This window comes from Dipodomys merriami, unplaced genomic scaffold (assembly GCF_024711535.1).
Source record: "Dipodomys merriami isolate MVZ:Mamm:240054 unplaced genomic scaffold, mDipMer1.0.p SCAF_19, whole genome shotgun sequence".
Classification (NCBI taxonomy): Eukaryota; Metazoa; Chordata; class Mammalia; order Rodentia; family Heteromyidae; genus Dipodomys; species Dipodomys merriami.
In genome coordinates, this window is record NW_027203270.1 from 15,180,430 (window position 1) to 15,199,476 (window position 19,047).

The 19,047-nt window shown below is 44.3% G+C and overlaps 1 protein-coding gene and 1 non-coding gene across 4 annotated transcripts in view; both read left to right on the forward strand.

Moving 5' to 3' along the window:
• Rph3al (rabphilin 3A like (without C2 domains)) overlaps positions 1–19,047 on the forward strand; it is a 161,804-nt gene that overhangs the window by 2,177 nt on the left and 140,580 nt on the right. The window lies entirely within an intron of this gene.
• On the forward strand, positions 10,861–10,967 carry LOC138831222 (U6 spliceosomal RNA). Its single transcript, XR_011373169.1, has one exon. It is a non-coding gene; the product is annotated as a U6 spliceosomal RNA (small nuclear RNA).

Here is a 19,047-nt window from a genome sequence, read left to right on the forward strand (position 1 = left end):
CATGTTCTCATTCCGGTTTCCAGTCCTGCATCTTCTTCCCTTCCTCTCCTGGTCACCCTCTTGCTCTTACTGTAGTACTTGATTAGGTACTGTTTCCTGGCAAAGCTTGGCTTTGCATCCCTCTACCCCATGACCTCTATTGGGACACCTTTCGTGGCCCCATGTCCTTGAGCTACTGCTGGCTTCAGCGTTTGACTACTTCACTGCTGATTCCAGTCCATCTGCTGCTGGGTTCGTTGGTTATTGGTTGCATTACACAATTTAATACTTTGTTCTCTGCTCTGAGCCTCCTATTGGATTAGGAGCTGGGGATGCACTTTTCTGGCTCTTAATCATAACAGCTGCTCTATGTCCTGAGTTGGGCTGTGTGCTCACTACTCCATGCATTTGCTGCTTTTTACACCTATGGAGGTGGGCATTACAACTACTGACCTCATTCTGCTTGCGCGGATGCAGGCTCAGAGAGGGCCAGGACCCTGCCTAAATCACACAGCTTGCAGGTAGGCAAAGTGAAGCTTTGTCTGACTCTTAAGGCTATTCTTGGGTACTAGGATTTGCTGTTTATCAGGGAGGCATATGTGTTCCATATTTGTCTCCTCAGCACCTGCCCAGGTATGCAAGTAGCTTGGCTGCTTGGGACATTTCTGGACTATAGGAAAAGACTGTGTAGCAGACAGATAGTTACTGGTAGGACCTGTGATGCAGGAAGGCTATGACATCACCCAGGAGGACTTAGAAACATGCTTTTGAGGCCTGGCTTGAAGTAAGAGTTATGGGATAAAGAGACAGTTTTGCAAGGGTTCTTGGGTAATTTCTATTCCTTAGGGTACTTTAAAATATTTTATTTATTTATTCCTATAAAGCCCTCCTTACCTCCCCACATAGTAACAGCCTTCAACTAAGTTTCTTTAGGAAATGTCCTTCCCTTATCCAACCGGTCACTGTCATAGGAAAATGAGCTCCTGCTGTGAAATCCTGTAACCATGGCAACCAGTAGTGTGAGGCCCAAGTCTCTTGCTCCTAGGTCTGTGCACTGTACGCTTCCAGGGGCTTTTTCCATCTCTGTCGCCTAAATAAAATATTGCTCTCTATTCTCCTTCTGCATAGACATTAATTCTTTTTTTTTTCCCAAAGCAGTGGCTTCTGGGTAATGTTGGTGCCCCAGCAAGTTGAGACCAGGCTTTTGGCACACCATTAATAATGACCCCAGAACCATGTTTCTGGTTCAGGTCACTTAAGTCATGCTTTGTGATTAAAGGACAGTAACTGCAGCTGCCAGGCATCTCAGTTGCCTGGCTGGAAAGGGAAAGGGATGGGGAATGGTCCCCCTGAGGACCATTCCAGATGCTTGTTGCCAGCTACTCTTTCCTCCTCGCTAAGGGCCTTGCTCACAGATACCCTGGCAGGAGCCACTGGAGCAGGGGTGTGAGTCACTGGTGCCTGGCTACATATATGAATCTTATAGTGAGCAAAAGGCAGGCTGAGCTTCACCTCAGAAGTATTTAGAAAGACAGGGTGACTTTGGCTGTGGTCTCAGCTGCTAATGTGAATTGAGTGTTAACCACTACAGACAGTTGACCAAGGAAATTAGAAACTCTGTTGCTCCCATTTTGCAGGCCAAGAAACTGATGATACAGAAGGGAAAGTGTTTATTAACACACACAGTAGATATAGAGAATCCTGAAAAGTGATTCCTGTGGCCAATACCCTACTCAGTACTCTCTGGGTAGTGGAAGGACCATGTTAAAACAATGACAGGCTTGCCGGGTGCCAGAGGCTCACGCCTGTAATCCTAGCTACTCAGGAGGCTAAGAACTGAGAATCTCAGTTCAAAGCCAGCCCGGGCAGGAAAGTCTGTGAGACTCTTATCTCCAATAAACCACTAGAAAACTGGAAGTGACACTGTGGCTCAAGTGGTAGAGCGCTTGCTTTGAGATGAAAAGCACAGGGACAGCACCCAAGCCCAGAATTCAAGTCCCACGACCACCACCACCAACAACAACAACAAAAACCAATGACAGGCTCATGCCTGTAATCCTAGCAATTCAGGAGGCTGAGATCTGAGGATCAGGGTTCAAACCTAGCCCGGGCAGGAAAGCCCATGAGACTTTATCTCCAGTTAACCACCAGAAAACCTGAAATGGCACTGTGGCTCAAATGGTAGAATGCTTACCTTGAGCTGAAGAACTGAAGGACAGCACCCAGGCCCAGAGTTTGAGCCCCATGACCAACAACAACAACAACAAAAAAAACAACCCCAAAACCAAAACAATAACAGGGTGAATTGAGGCTTAAAACACTAGTGGGTTTTTTTTTCAGTACCAGAACTTGAACTCAAGGCCTCATATTTTCCCTCAGCTTTCTTGCTCATGGCTGGTACTTCACCACTTAAGCTATACCTCTACTGCAGCTTTCTGCTGGCTAATCAGGAATAAGAATCTCTCAGACTTTTCTGCTCAGAACAGCATTCAACCTTGATCCTCAGAATTCAGCCTTCCTGAGTAGCTAAGATTACAGGCATGAGCCACTAGTGCCTGGATACATAGAGCAAAAGACATAAGCTAGCATGTTCATAGTACTTTTTGCAATAGCCAGTAGAAGTGGAAATCGGTCACTATCTATGAGCGGTAGAGTAGCATAGAAGCTGGTGAATGTAGACGACAACACCGTGGCAGTGAGAATAAAGTCTGCAGCCTCATGGTATAACAGGGATGAGTCACACAAACAGATTGTTGAGCAAAAGGAAGCAGATGTAACAGAGCACATACTGTGATTGCATTTATACAAAGTGCAAGAAAGGCAAGCGGAGTCAGTGTTGGAAGTTAGGGTAGTGGTTTCCTGGGCCTTTAGAAAGGACTTAGAAAGCTAATATGTTTGTTCCCTTGATTTTAGTTGGTTGTGGGGCTTGAACTTGGTGCCTAGGCACTGTCCCTGAGTTCTTTCGCTCATGGCTAGCTCTCTACCACTTTGAACCACAGTGCCACTTCTGGTTTTCTTGTCATTAATTGGCAATAAGAGTCTCATGGACTTTCCTACCTTGGCTGGCTTCAAACTACAATCCTCAGATCTCAGCCTCCTGAGTAGCTATGAGTAGCTAGGATTTCAGGCGTGAGCCACCAGTGCGGTGTAGCGAGACACAGTCTCACTACAGTGCCCAGGCTGGCCCCAAACCCCTAGGCTTGAGTGATCTTCCTAATTTAGTCTCCCACCTAGGTGGGACTTTAGGTGCATGCTGCCACACCTGCCTTGTTTGTTTTTAATATGGATGTTGATCATATAGGTATGTTTATATAGTCAGAACTCATTGATTTTTTTTTCTTGCAATATGGGGGTTCAAGTGCAAGTCTCTGGTATGCTAGGCCAGCATCCTACCACTGAGTTACAATCCTAGCCCAGAATTTGTTCATTTGATATATGTTCTTCTCTGTATCCGCCATACAGCAATAAAGTGTACCAAAGCAGGGAGAAAGGCAGCAGTGACACCTTGCTTCTGGAGGGGGTTGACTTGGGAATGTGGGAGCGGGAGTAGAACCAAGGTCAGTTCTGGTTTCTTCCTGTCCCTGGAATCCACTGGCTTTGGTAGGAAATCACTTAGCTTGTGTTGGACTGGTCCCTTGTCTTGTTCTGGGAAGCTCTGGGGGTGACTAAGAGAGTTCAGGGATGTTCTCACTGTCTGCTGGTGGTGGGAATCAGGTCAGCCTGAAGGAACTCCAGGATTATTTGGTGCTGCAGGTTTGGCATAGCCCTCAGCCCTCCAACTGCAGAGAACTGCTGTAAAACAGCATTTGAAGGACCTTGCTGGCCTGGAAAGCAGCTGCATTTGCGGCAAGAACAACTCCTCCATTCACACAGCAGCTCCATGCTGCTAAAAATACCAGAGCACCTTATGTAAGAGTGCAGACCCGTCGTTGGCACCTTATATAAAAGCACTTCTTATACCCCACAGTCAGTCAGTAGTCTGTTGCCATGACCATGGTGGGTTTCATGATGAAGTTGGTGGTAGGTTTTCTGGGTGAGAAGGCTAAATGAGAACTAGTATCCAGCCCTTCCTGGCTCACATAGACATCTCATTGACATGGTGATATGTTTTCATCTTTTGAGTCTGGCCCACCCAAACAGTTGAACTGATACCAGAGTTTGTAAAGTTTCCTCCTGCTAAGTCCCTCCCTTCTTTACTGATGGAATCTGAAGTTAGAAGGGCCACCTGCATCCTTCAGGAGCCCCCTCTAGCTAGGCATCACTGGCTCATGCCTGTAATCCTAGGATACTCAGGAAGCTAAGATCTGAGGATTGTGGGGAAACCAGTTTAGGCAGACAAATCTGAGACTTAATTTTAATTTCTCCTTCCCTCCCTCCCTTCCTCCCTCTCTCTCTTCTTCCCTCCCTCCCTCCCGTCCTTCCTTCCTTCCTTCCTCCTTTCCTCCCTCCATTCCTCCTTCCCTTCCTCTCCTCTTTCTCTTTTTCTCTCTCCTTCCCTCCTTCCTTCTCTCCTTTCCTTCCTTCCTTCCTTTCTTCCTTCCTTCCTTCTCTCCCTTCCTCCATCACTCCCTTCCTCCCTCCCTCGCTCCCTCTCTTCCTTCCTTCCTTTCTTCCTTCCTTCCTTCTTTCTTTCTTTCTTTTTCTCTTTCTTTCGTTCCCTCTTTCCCTCTTTCCCTCTTTCTCTCTTTTTCTTTTTCCCAAGACTGGGGCTTGAACTCAGGGCCTGGGCACTGTCCCTGAGCTTTTTTGTTGTTGTTTAAGGCTAGCACTCTACCACTTGAGCAACACCACCACTTCCAGCTTTTTCTGTTTATATGGTACTGAGGAATTGAATCCAGGGCTTCATGCATGGTAGGCAAGCACTCTGCCACTAAGCACATTGCCAGCCTCTATGAGACTCTTATCTCCAGTTAACCAACAAAAAGCTAGAAATCAAGGTGTTTGTTCAAGTGGTAAAGTACTGGCCTTGAAGGAAAACCTAAGGGAGAGCCAAAAGCTCTGATTTCAAGTTTCAGTACTGGCACACACACAGAGTCCCCTGTAGTGACCAGGAGACTGTTTGGTTTTTAAGCAGTTGTCAGTGTCCAGGGTGGACCATTTCATCATTGGCAATTATTTGAATAGTAGGGAATATTGAGTGGAAAATGGAACATAGGATAACCAGGTAGATTAAAATGCTAGGTTGTAACCAACAAGGAGAAATTTCATAGGGTTAAAAATATAAATCTATGATGTCTGTCTGAGACTTAGGAAGCAGTATCATATGGATGTAATTTGGCAGGACCTGTTAAAGTAGAAATGGTGGCTGGCTCTCTTAGGACACAGATTCTACTTTTCAGGAACAACCCTTAAGAAACTCTGGCACAGGGCTCAGTGGCAGAGCATGTGCTTATCAGGACCACATGAACACATAATTTCTTTCTTTCTTTTTTTTTTTTTTGGTCCAGTCATGGGGCCTGAACTCTGGGCCTGGGTGCTGTCCTTCAGCTCTTCAGCTCAAGGCTAGCATTCTACCACTTGAGCCACAGCGTCACTTCTGGCTTTTTTTTCCTGCTTATGTGGTGCTGAGGAATCGAACCCAGGGCCTCATGCATGCAAGGCAAGCGCTCTACCACTGAGCCAACTTCCCAGCCCATGAACACATAGTTTCAGACCTTGGAATACTTAGCAACTTGGAAAGGCATTACATCTTTATATAGCCAACATAAATGAATCTCTAAGATTTTCAGGTGAAAAAAGCAACTTGCAAAGTGGTAGATGCAATATGATATTCTCTATAGAGATGCATACGTAGGTTGGGGGTGGAGCTTAATGGTAGAACTGACCCAATATGCAGAAGGTCTTCAATACAACCTACAGCACTGCAAAAAAAAATTTATACATATATACATATATATATATATGAGATGCTCTGCATACAAACATATCATATATACATGTAGAATCATATAAAGGGCCAGAAAACAAAAAGAATATGAAAAGCTCTTGTATAATAACTATTAGCTGTGTGTCAGGAGGAGCAAGAGAAAATTGAGCTTTCTCTGTGATATTGTTTTTCCTCAGTACAAGAGAGTTGGGTTTGTGGCTTAAATGGTAAAGTGCTTGCTGAGCAAGCAGGATGTCTTGAGTTCAAATCCCAGTACGGCCAAAAAACATAGTGCTTACTTTTTTAAATTATAAAACTTATTTGTGTTTATCATGGAAAGACTAGAACATAGAGAAAGCACAAAGAAGAAAATGAAAGTCTGATTCTTTACCGCCAGAGAACCTCTATTTCTTGTTTAAAAGTTGAAATCACATGATAAAAAGGATTTTTACAACTTGTCTTTATATTTTATTTATTTTTGTTGATTTTGGGCCTTGAACTCAGGTCCAAGGTGCTTTCTCTGAACTCTTTTGCTCCAGGCTGGTTCTACCACTTTGAGCAACAGCTCCACTTCTGGTTTTTAAGTGGTTAATCACCACATTCCCAGCCTCATTAAGTCTTACAGGGATTTCTCTGCCAGGGCTTGTTTTGAACTTTGATCCTCAGATCTCATCCTTTGTGAGTAGCTAGGATTACAGGTGTGAGCCACAGGCCTGCCCAATTTGCCTTTAATTTAGCTTATTTCCTGTTCATAGGTTATTGGCTGACATATATATATAACAAACATTTGTCCTTCAGCTTGGTGTTTTTCTTTAATTATTGTGATATAGAGAAGTTTGAAATATTTGTGGACTGTTTTTCCAAATTTATAGGGTGAACCCCTAATCCTCAGGATGGGTATATTCCGGAGAGGGGTAATTAGGAGTAATAAAGGGCTGGGTGTGGCTCTAGAGCACTTGCCTGGCATGCATGAGGTGGGGAGGGAGGAGGGAAGAAAACGGTGATAAGGATAGGGCCCAGATCTGGCAGTATTAGTGTCCTTAGAGAAGCAATACCAGAGCACACCAACACCAGGAAAGGCCGTGTGAGGACATGGGGGAGGAGAGAAGGTGGAGTCTGCCAGCCGGGAAGAGAGCCCTTACCAGGAACCCAGTCAGCCACCTTGATCTTGACTTTCTACCTCCAGAACTGTGTGAAATAAGTAACTGTGGTTTTAGCTCTAGTCTGTTCCACTTGGTGGTAGGGGCCCTAGCTGATAAATGCACATGATTAAACTCATCAATCCTTTGGTTTTATGATTTCTTCCTTTGCCTGTGAGTTAGAAAGATTTTCTCCAGCCCAAGGTTAGATAAATAGAACCCTGTATTTGCTTCTGCAGCTTTTTTGCGTTCAGCCTTTCTGGACTGTTCTCTCTAAATTCAGCTTTATTCAATCAAAATTTATTTTGGTTTATGATGGGAAGTAAGACTTGAAGTTGATTAAAGTCTTTACAAATGGTTGCCCAGATCGTTCTATTTACTTCTTTCTCCACAAACTGTAGTTTAAATTTAATTTATTGTTTGACGATACATTGAAGTTGAGTATCTGTCCTCTGAAATGCTTGGGACCACCATGTTCAAAATCCATCCAAAAGGTGAAGAGTTTCCTTTTCCTTCTTCCCTTCGTGGCCCCCCTCCATATCCAGTAACCCAGGTTGCCAGATTTGGGAGACCCTCCTCTCTTCTGACTTGCTGTATGAGCTGTATTCTAGTTTGCAAGCAAGTAACAGACATGTCCAGGCATTTTGGTGTTTCACTAATCTCTCTCCCCTACTGTCACATTTTAGTATGACTTTATGTATTTGAATGCATGGCCATGAAAATTCTTTTTCCAAATTTCCCTGGTTATGTTTGTGTATTTATTCATTCTTCTGAATGAAAGCTATAATTGTTAGAATTGTTTAGAATACAATGAGTTTTCATTTCTTTTCCTCTCTTCTTTCTTTCCCTCTCTTCCCTCCCTCCCTCCCTCCCTCCCTCCTTCCCTCCCTTCCTTCCTACCTTCCTTCCTTCCTACCTTCCTACTTTCCTCCCCTCCTCCCCTCCCTCCTCCCCTCCCTCCCTCCCTCCCTCCCTCCCTCCCTCCTTCCCTTCTTCCCTTTTTTTCATGTTAGTACTGGGGCTTAAACTCAGGGCATGGGCTCTATTGCTCAGCTTTTCATTCAAGGCTGGCTCTCTACCACTTGAGTTCTATCTCCACTTTCAGCTTTTTGCTGGTTAATTGGAGATGAGTCTCATGGACTTTGCTGCCAGGGATGGCTTCAAGCTGCCGTCCTTAGATCTCAGCTTCCTGAATAGCTAGGATTACAGGTGTTGGCCACCAACGTGTTCTGCCTTTTATGCATTCATATTCATTGTCAGTTTTCTGTCAGATAAAGAAAAATACCAGAGACAAACAGCTAAAAGAGGAAAGTTCTTTTGCAGCCGAAGTTTATTTCTGTGGCATGAGGTGGGACATCAATGGTGGCAGGAGTATGTGGCAAAGGAGTCTCTTATCTGAAGGAAAGGAGGGGGAAAGGGCCTGCAAAGAACCTTCAAAAGCAGTCTCTAGTGACCTACTTTTCCCAACTAGGGCCTTAGCTCCAAAATTTATGCTACCTTCCTCTCAATAGCACTAGGCCTGGGACCAAGCCTTCAACACATGAGCCTCTAGGGAACATTTGACATTCACACTGTAACACCTAGACAGCCCTTGAATTCCTTGGACTCAAGTAACTCCCAGCCTCAGCCTCAGAGTAGCTCTGACCACAGACACATTGCTACCTGCTCCTGGCTGGAAGTTACTGATTTTTTTTTTTTTTTTGCCAGTCCTGGGGCTTGAACTCAGGGCCTGGGCACTGTCCCTGAGCTTCTTTGCTCAAGGTTAGCACTCTACCACTTGAGCCACAGTGCCACTTCTGGCTTTTTCTGTGTACGTGGTACTGAGAAATGGAACCCATGGCTTCATGCATGCTAGGCAAGCACTCTACCACTAAGCCATATTCTGAGCCCAACTGATTTGTTTTTAATTGTTAAAAATATACACAAAAGAGCATATAAAGCACACAAATACAGTTTAAGAAGACTAATAAATTAGACCTTTTCCCTGCTAGCATAAAAGATAGAGTAGCTCTAGCCTTTTAGAAATTGCTTTTATGTAGCTCTTTAAACAGATCAGGCTGTCTCTATCCCCAGGGGAGATGCTATTATACTCATTAACTTACTGTTCTTTATAGCCTTAATGCATTGTTTGATTTTGCATGCATTTGACTTTTACAAATGGAATCATACTGTATTTCAATTTCTTACCAGCTCCATTGGTTTGCATGTCACTTTTTCCTGCCTTGCATAAAGGTACCAGTTGCTTTATCCCTTGCACTTGTTGGTAGACCTGTGTCTGTTTCTCTCTCTTTCTGCTCTTTTCAACATCCTTTGCAGAGGAGGTTTCTCTAGGATGTATACTTGGGGGTGAAAATGGGAGGTTGCAGGCTGTGTGCAGCTTGAACTCAGGGCTTGGGTGTTACCCCTGAGGTTTTTTTTTTTTTTTTTTTTCTCAAGGCTAGCACTCTACCACTTTAAGCCACAGTGCCACTTCTGATTTTCTGGTTAGTTGGAGATAAGTGTCTCATGAACTTTCTTGCCTGGGCCGGCTTTAATTGGAAATAAGAGTCTCATAGACTTTTTACTACCTGGCCAGGCTTTGAACTATGCTCCTCAGATTTCAGCCTCCTGAGTAGGATTTACAGCTGTGAGCCACAAGCGCTCAGCTCTGTGTGCATCTTTACCTCCTGTTGCCCCCCTCTCTAAGTTTGAAGCTCTGTGTCCCTAAAAAGCAGTTGGGTGCTGGTGGTTCATACCTGTAACCCTAGCTACTCAGGAGGCTGAGATCTGAGGATCATGGTTTGACACCTGCCTGGGCAGCAAAGTCCATGAGACATCTCTAATTAACCAGCAAAAAGCCAGAAGTGGAGTTGTGGCTCAAGAAGTAGAACACCAGTCTTGAGTAAAAAAGCTAAGGGACAGAGCCCAGGTCCTGAGTTCAAGCTCTAGAACTGACAAGCTCACATGTGCATACATGTACCTGCTGCCCCATGCTCTTACTTCCTCCCTGTATTAGTATCACTTTTCTTAGAGTTATGCCAACTTGGCCCAAGTGACCTGATTGGTCGTTGTGGTTCATAAGGGCATTTAGCTCGTTATTATTGAGGTCAAATATGTTGGTGGACTATTTGTGTTTCCTTAGTTATGTGCCTGTATTTTTCTTTACCCTTTGTTTCCTATTAGATTTTTTTTTTTTTGTCAGTTGTGGTGCATGAACTCTGGGCCTGGGCATTGTCCCTGAGCTCTTCAGTTCAAGGCGAACACTCTACCACTTGAGCCACAGCACCATTTCCAGTTTTCTGGTGCTTAATTGAAGATAAGAGTCTCACAGACTTTCCTGCCCCTGCTAGCTTTGAACTGCGAGCCTCAGATCTCAGCCTCCTAAGTAGCTAGGATTATAGGAGTGAGCCAGCAGCGCCTGGCCTATCAGATTATTTTTGACTCAAGATTATTTTTGACATGCATTCATGTTGCAGTAATCCAATACTTGTTCTGTGTTGCAACTCATTTGGACTTGTGGCTTTTCACTGTTTTTTTGTTTGTTTGGGATTTTTTTTGGCCAGTACTAAGGTTTTAACTTAAGGCCTCATGCTTGCTCAGTTTACTGCTCAGCTGCTGCTCTACTATTTGAACCATAGCCTAGCTTTTTGCTGGTTATTTTGGAAATAGAGTGCCACAGATTTTTCTGCCTCAGCTGGCTTTGAACTACAGTACTTCAGATATCAGTCTATTAAGCAGCTAGCATTACAGGTGTGAACCACTAGTGCCAAGCCACTTTTCACTATCTTAATAAGCATCCTTTGATGAATGGAATAGATATTTCAGCAAGCTTGTCATTAGCTAAAATTCAGTATTTTTCCTATGGTTCTTTTCTTTTGTGATAAGATGTATACATGGGTGTTCACTTCGGCAGCACATATACTAAAATTTGAATGATACAGAGAAGATTAGCATGGTCCCTGCACAAGGATGATACGCAAATTTGTGAAGCGTTCCATAATTTTTTTCTTTGTTGCTTTGTATGTTCCTCTCCCATGGTATAACCTCTGCGTTCACTGTATTTGATATTGGTATAATTTGTGGAGGGGAAGGGAAAAAAACAAATCATTTAAATAGGGATACAGGTGGACCCATTGCAACAATGAGACGTACAAATCGTTATGTCGAAAAACGAACTTTACAACTTTGGGGGGGCACCAGGGGGATGGTGGAGATGGGAATGGATGGTAAGGGGAAACAAAGGAGGAGGAGGCAACAATGCTTGATAAGAAATGTACTCATTATCTTGCCCATGTAATTGTAACCCCTCTGTATGTTATCTTCACACACAAAAAAAAATCTGAAAAAAAGATGTATACATGGTAATGTGCACAAATCTTACATGTTGCATCTGATGAGCTCAGATAGAGCAGCCCTTACAATTTTTTTTTGAGAGGTTATCACAATATGTCCAAGATTGGCTTTAAACTCAAGATCCTGCCTCAAACTTCCAAATAGCTGGAACTGTGGGCATGAACCAATATGCTTGGCTTAGTGAGCTGAGATAAATTCATAGACCTGTGCAACTGAGACTGCTGTCAAAATGAAGACTATGACCTTCACTATAGAAAGTTCCTCCACATTTTTTTTTTTTGGGTCCAGTCGTGGGCCTGAACTCTGGGCCTGGGAGCTGTCCCTCAGCTCTTCAGCTCAAGGCTAGCACTCTACCACTTGAGCCACAGCGCCACTTCCGGCTTTTTTCTTTTTTGCTTATGTGGTGCTGAGGAATCAACCCAGGGCCTCATGCATGCAAGGCAAGCGCTCTACCACTGAGCCACCTTCCCAGCCCGCTCCTCCACATTTCTTCTAGTCGCTCCCTGTACCAAGTCCCCCAGAATCAGCCACTATTCTGATTTTTTTTTTTTACTTGTGGTTAAATTTTCATGTACTAGAACTTCATATACATTGAATCAGACAACCGTGCTTTTTTGTGAAAGGCTTCTCACTTCACTTAATGTTTTTGAAATTCTTCCATGATGTTGTATCACTAATTGCTTCTTCGTTGCTTCGTGGTATTCTTTTGTGTGAGTATGTAAAATTTGCTTTTCCATCCACCTGTTGTTTGACCACTGGGTTGTTTTTTTAGTTGTTAGCCATCATAAATGTTGTAAGTCTTCATGTTGACATATGCCTCAAATATGTTATGTCTTTATATGGCTTGCTCTGAAAGGAATGGAATTACTAGGTCTGAAAGCTGCAAAAATCAGAAAGGACTTGTCTCACTTTCTACAAAGTGGACCCATCTACGTAGCCATTTCCCAGATTGTGGGACCTTGGCCTGTGCTGATGTACATTTCTGTGTTGTCTATTCTGGGAGCTGAACCTTGCACACAAGCCAGGAGGGAAGGGATATTGGAGGCACTTATTCCTGCCATGTGAGCTGATGAGACTGAGGCTCAGACTCCTTTAGCCACCAGGGTTCCTGTTTCCTTTTACCTCAGAACCTTCATCCTTCCCATTGGTTCTGACCTATAGCTTTCCGTTGACTCTATTCCTCCACTAAACTCCATTCTGCTTAAATCAGCCAGACTTGGTTTTTGTTGCTTACAACCAAAGAACCTTGACGAATACAGTGTGCCCAATCCATCATTTAGTGGATGGAGTGTGCCTCTTACATTGCTGAAACTCTGAATATAAATCAGCTGCTTTTAAACATCTCTGAGTTTTTATGTGACCCCATTTTTTTATGTTTGTTTGCTTTTTTTTTTTTTTTTTTGGTGTTGGAGATGGAACTAGAACTAGGCAAGCACTTCACCACTGAGTTAGTCTCCAGCCCCATAACCTCATTTGGACAGTTGGATTCCTGAGCAGACAAGGTGACCTCTCAGAGCAGGCAGCCACTTATGAGTTAACCTAAAAAGTTTGCAACAGGCCGAGGTAGAGCATTTGCCTAGCATTCCTAAGGCACTGGGTTCCATCCTGCCACAGCGAAAGAAAAAAAATTTTCAGCAAACTACTTCAAAACATCTGGGTTTTATGAGGTGCTTTTTTTCCTCCCTACTTTAAATTCAGTTTCCAGTTTTGAAACAATTTTCTCTCAGTCCCCAGTGGAAAGCTAATGGAGAACTTGGCTTAATTTAGAAGGTGAAATGGAGGCATACGTGCTATTGCCTAGGCTTAATTTGGGGGAGCCAGGTTCACCCCTCTTGCCCCTTGATATGGAGTATAGAGGGGCCAGAGGAGGGGAGGTCATTTAGTAGAGTGGTCAGAAAACCAGGATTACATCCAAAGTTCCTTTTTTTTTTTTTTTTTTTTTTTTTTTTTTTTTTTTGTCGGTCTTGGGGGCCTGAACTCTGGGTCTGGGCACTGTCCCTCAGCTCTTCAGCTCAAGGCTAGCGCTCTACCACCTGAGCCACAGCACCACTCCCGGCTTTTTTCTTTTTGCTTATGTGGTGCTGAAGAATCGAACCCAGGGCCTCATGCATGCAAGGCAAGCACTTTACCCCTGAGCCACCTTCCCAGCCACACATCCAAAGTTCTGTCTGGCCACCCCTCAGGGACTATTCACCTAACAAGGTTCACATCTAAATTGCCCTGCTCTGAGTATAGCCTCATCTGAAAGTAAAAAAGGAAAGGAATTCTCTTCTGGTTTCTTTTTCTTGCTCTCTTTTCATTTTTTTAATGTCATCGAATCACACAGATTAGTGACAGGAGACGTCCCAGTTTCAGCGGGTCTCTGAATTGTCACAGTGCTTGTCCTTGTTAATGTCAGAGTCTGGGGAAGTATTTGATCAAGGGGAAGGTGTCCTGGGTAAAACTGGCCAAGCAAAGGTCAGAGATGAATGTAAAATGATTTCCACCTGCACTTGGTACTCATCAGCCTCAGCTGGTCCCACAGCCTGAGAGGGGGCCCCTGTTTTCCCAGTTTTCGTTGCTCCCCACTTCTCCAAGACAGCCTTTTGTCCAGAGCTGATTTCTGCAGGGGCTTTTCTTCACCTGCCAATTCTGGCTCTGCTGGGGACCTTCTCATTTCTAGAAGCTACTTTTTAGGGACTCTTAAACCCAACCTAGACAACACAAAGACTTTTTTCTCACTCTCAAGGTTTTTCTGGCTTTACACACCTCCCCAACCCCCTACCCCCCAAAAAAAATTAAGGCTTCAAACTTGTTAAGCAGGGACAGTGCTGCTTGAGCCATTCATTCCATTCTTTTTGCTCTAGTTATTTTTGAGATAGGGGCTCACTTTTTGCCTGGACTGTGATCCTCCTATTTATGCTTCCTACTGTAGTTGGGATGACAGGCATGTGCCATGCCCAGCTACTTTCTTTTGAGTCTCACAAACTTTCTGCATGGCTCAAACTGTGATTTTTCTGATCCCTCCCTCCCAAATAGCTGTGATTACAGTTATAAGATGATGATGTCTGACTTTTGAGCTACTTTGCTCCAACTGGCCTACAACCTCAATCATCCTACCTCTGCTTCCCTGGTAGCTGGGATTATAGACATGAACCACCATATTTGGCCCAGAAATATCTTGTTTTAACCTTATTCGTTTAAGATAATTTCTGTTTTGATGTTTTGTTTTATTTTGCTTTGTTTGAGACTGGGTCTTGGTATACAGCTCAGACTTGTCTTGAACTCAGGAGCTTCCTAAGCTACTTCATTGCTGGGATTCTAGGTTTGCACCACCATGCCCAGCTATTACAATGATTTCTAAGCAGGCAAAAGAGAAGCATTTCTGTGGATGCAAACCTCTTCTGACTGTGCACAAATGTGTCCTGAAGAGTAGATGGGGTTGGCCTTAGGCTTCACGCAAACCAATCTCAGGTTCTGTCATCACAGGGTGGGAAGTAGGAGTGTAGTTAAGTAGCCCTCAAGAAGGTAATTGGGATTTAACTTAGCAAAAGAGGAGGCTTAGGAGTGAAAAGGCCACCTGTGGAATTAAAGTTGCCTTTATAGAATTGAAAATCTCTATCAAGGTCTGAGGTCAGTAGCAAGAGGGCAGCCAGGAGTCCACTATGTGGCCCTGAAGTCTGCTGGGCTCTGTTAACAGAGGCAGAGTTAGGGACGTTGGGGTGCATGCATTGCGTTCTGAGAGAGGCTGGGGTGGTGAACAGCAGGTAGAGGCAAGTCAGGAAGGGCTAGGAGCATCACTCAGGAGCAGATCAATGTCAAAGGGAATGTGCTGGGGTGCAGGAGGTGAGAGGGAGGGAGGAAGGAAGGTGAATCACATCTCAAAGACTGGAAGGTGGGACTCCAGGAAACCCATCATAGAAGGTACTAGTGAGCTCCCAGGAGGTAATGGGGTCCTGAGAAGTGGGCCAGGCCAGTGACAGGACAGATCTTTCAGAATGAGGGAATGAAGCCTCATGAAAAAGCCCACCCAGCTCCAGAGGCCGGCCACTTATGTCTGGAGAGTGTGATGGGCCCAGTGTGAGCAAAGCTGTATTGGTGACAGGTTAAGGGTTCAGATGCTGCTTTTTCCTCCTGGCTACCCCTGCCCTACTCTGTGGTGTTCTATGAGCCTTAGTTCCCCCTCTGTCAAGTGGAATGATGAGTATGCCCATGGCATTCTTGTGAGATTAAAGGGGAAATCACACAGAACAGCTAGAACCACCCTTGGCCAATGGCTGTTATTGTGGGCACAGGGGTCTCCCCAGTGTTCTTCTCGGAATGCTCTTTAGGCCTGGTTGCTGCCTGTGCATGGAGTTCACACTCAGGGCCAGTTTTGATTTTCTGTGGCACTCATTCTGCAGTCCCTGCCTGTCTTATTTCTGTGGCTGCCACCAAGCTGCAGTCAGATGTGTGTGTTGCTCAGTTGAATCATCAGATTTCTAGTGACATCTTTTTCTGCTTTCAATGTGGCCTCTGTTCTCTTTGATCCTTAAGTTGCATTAAAAAAAATGCATTTAGCCCCTAAACTGTATCCAGCCCTCTTTGAAATAAGCAGTTATATACTTGGAATGAGTAACTAAAATTCCAGATCCCACATGGGCTCTGTTTGCAATTTAAGGAGGTGCAGGAGCTCCCCGTCCCTTCCTGGTCACTGAGTCTGGGGAATGGGTTGAGGCAGACAGAGGGACCAGCCCTGGGACAGGTCAGGGAGGATCCTCCCACCTCCCCATGATAGAGGAAGAATATAGGTGTGCTGGCTGTGGAGACAACTTTTTGGGCCAGGGGTGGAACTGGGGAGGGGGAGGGAGAAAGAAGACAAAGCCTTACTCTCATCAAGCTCTCATGTGTGCCTGGTGCCATACTAGATGCTCAGCACATGCTGGACTGCTGCTAAGGGGGAGTATCCCAGTCATAGCATTGCAGGATTGCTGTTAGCTGTGCTAACAGCTAGAGAGCATCCCCTTAGGATGTCAGCGTGGAGATCTAGTTTGGACCTGGGGAATGGAGAGCAGTAGAAGCAAGTTAGGGGGAGGTGGAAGAAGATGCAAGGGAAGGACACCAAAGGCAAGAGGGATGGACTAGGGATGCAAGTGTGTGTGGGGAGGAGGGTAGAAGAAGAGGCATGGGACTGTATCCCATAATGGGCCACAGGAAGGACATACAAGAGACCTCCCCGAGGACATCCTCCTCCTCTTCAGACTCACCAGCACATATGTCCTGGTCTTCTATTGCCACAATATTGTAGTGTAATCACCCTCCCTGAAACCCACTGGCATATGGCAGCAAGTATTTTTTTCTTTCTCACAGATCTGTGGGTTGGGTGAGTCTCACTGATTAGGCTGCTGTCAGTGGGACTTGGTTGGCTTTATGCAGAGTTGGGTTTAAGTTTGATTTATGTGTCACTGAACCCATTTGGACCAGTGACTACCCAAGGGTGACAGGCAGGAGTGCAAGAGAGCTAGTACATTCGCACAAGCATGTGCCAAGCCTTGTCTCACATCATACTGACAAATATTCCACTGGTCAAAGCAAGTCTCATGATCAACTCAAAGTTGAGGGGTAGGGTAGTCCATGTTCAGTCCCACCAGCAGGCTACCACAGGGGTGCTACTTAATGCTGTTCCAAGGAATGGAGGGTTGATAGCCATAATCCATCTCCCTTTAAATGTGAGTGTCATTCATTCACTGGGTAAATATTTATTGAGGAGCTGCTGCAGCAGGCCAGGTTCTGCTATTCTGGAGGGAGGGCCTGCCTCTGGGCTTGTATTCTAATAGTGGGAGAACCCACTCAAGAGTTATTTTTTATCATTAATTATTTCATTGCCTTTGTGATAATGACAAACGAGAATTACAGAACACAAGGCAGCAAAGACACAAAGAACCTGACTGACATCGCCCAGGGAAAGAGGATGGCTGAGCTCAGAGCTGAAGGATTCTAATCCTTCCATAATCAGGTTAAGCTCACTGCTGGCTTCTCAGAAGCCACGGAAGCCAGAGGCAATGGGATGACACAATATGCTGAATGTAACGGACTGTCACTCATGAGTTCTATATCCAGAACAACAGTCCTACCAAACTGAAGGAGAAATTTTTTTTTAATTGGGCAAATTTTTCACTAGTGGACATGCCTTGTAAGAAATATTAAAGGTAGTCAATCTTTCAGGTTGGAATAAAAGGATACTAGGCTTGTACCTATGCAAGGAAACTTTTAAAGGTACAACAAGCTGGGTGCTCATGGCTCAGGCCTGTAAAGCAGGACTCTTATCTCCAATTAACCACCAAGTAGCCAGAAGTAGAGGTATGGCTCAAGTGACAGAGAGCCAGCGAAGCAAGAATGCTAGGTCCTGATTTTAAGCCTCAGTACCAGCACCAAAAAAAGAAAAAAGTGTAACATACTTTGATTGTAATTTTCTCCTATCCCACTAAAAAGACAATTGCAGTCAGCAATAATAATTGTCTGAGTAGCTGTGATTATAGGCATGAGCCTCCAGTGCCCAGCTGGTCTTTATTTTCTTGTGCCAGTGTGAGGGAGTTGAACTTAGGGCTGGTGTGCTTGCTTGTCCTGTTTGCTCAGAGGCTGGCATTCTCCACTTGAGCCATACCTCCAGTTCCCATAGAATGTTCTTACATATTCTAAGATGATCATAGCATCACTAAGTGAATAATCTTATAGGACCACTGTTGTATGTGTGATTCATTGTGGACTAAGACATCATCGTGCAGCAAGTAACTGTATATTAGAACAAACTTTTTGTTCTATTGAAGTTAAGTCAGCATTAATCCCAGCCAAGTTGTTTTAAATTAAAATATTAGTTTTGTGCCGGGCGCTGGCGGCTCACGCCTGTAATCCTAGCTACTCAGGAGGCTGAGATCTGAGGATCGCGGTTCAAAGCCAGCCCGGGCAGGAGAGACCGTGAGACTCCGATCTCCAATAAACCACCAGAAAACCGGAAGTGGCGCTGTAGCTCAAGTGGTAGAGCGCTCGCCTTGAGCTGAAGAGCTGAGGGACAGCGCCCAGGCCCAGAGTTCAAGCCCCACGACCGACAAAAAAAAAAAAAAAAAAAAATTAGTTTTGTGGCCCGAGACTATGTAACTCAGTAACAGAACACTGGTATAGCATGTACAACATCCTGAATTTGATCCCCAATACCACATACATATATACATACATACAAGGCAACTACAAAGAAAATACCTTAAGGGCTGAAGATATGGTTGAGTGATAGAGCGCTAGCCTAGTCCTGTGTTCAAATCCCATTCTTCTTCTCTGCCTCCCTCTCCCTCTCCCCCTCTCTCTCATAAATATATATATATATATATGCGTATATATATATGTGTGTGTGTTTGTGTATACACACACACCCTTAAAAGATAATTGAAAGGTATGCTAGAAAATGCCTATTTAACACCAAAGAAGAGAGAAATGGAAAATATAAAATAGGAAAATGACATAAGTTCTGTCTCGTTAGTAATTATTTTAAGTTCAAATGGGCTTAACACTCCAATAAAGAGACAAGAGTTTGGCAGAATCAATTGAGAAAAAGCAAACTATTTTCTGTCTAGAGGTGGCACGTTTTAGACTCAAAGGCACAATTAAGTAGAAAGGGAAAATATAGGGGAAAACATATACAAACAGCAACTAAAAGAAAATTGAGGTAGCTATAAAATGTCAAATAGAGGGCTGGGAAGGTGGCTCAGTGGTAGAGCACTT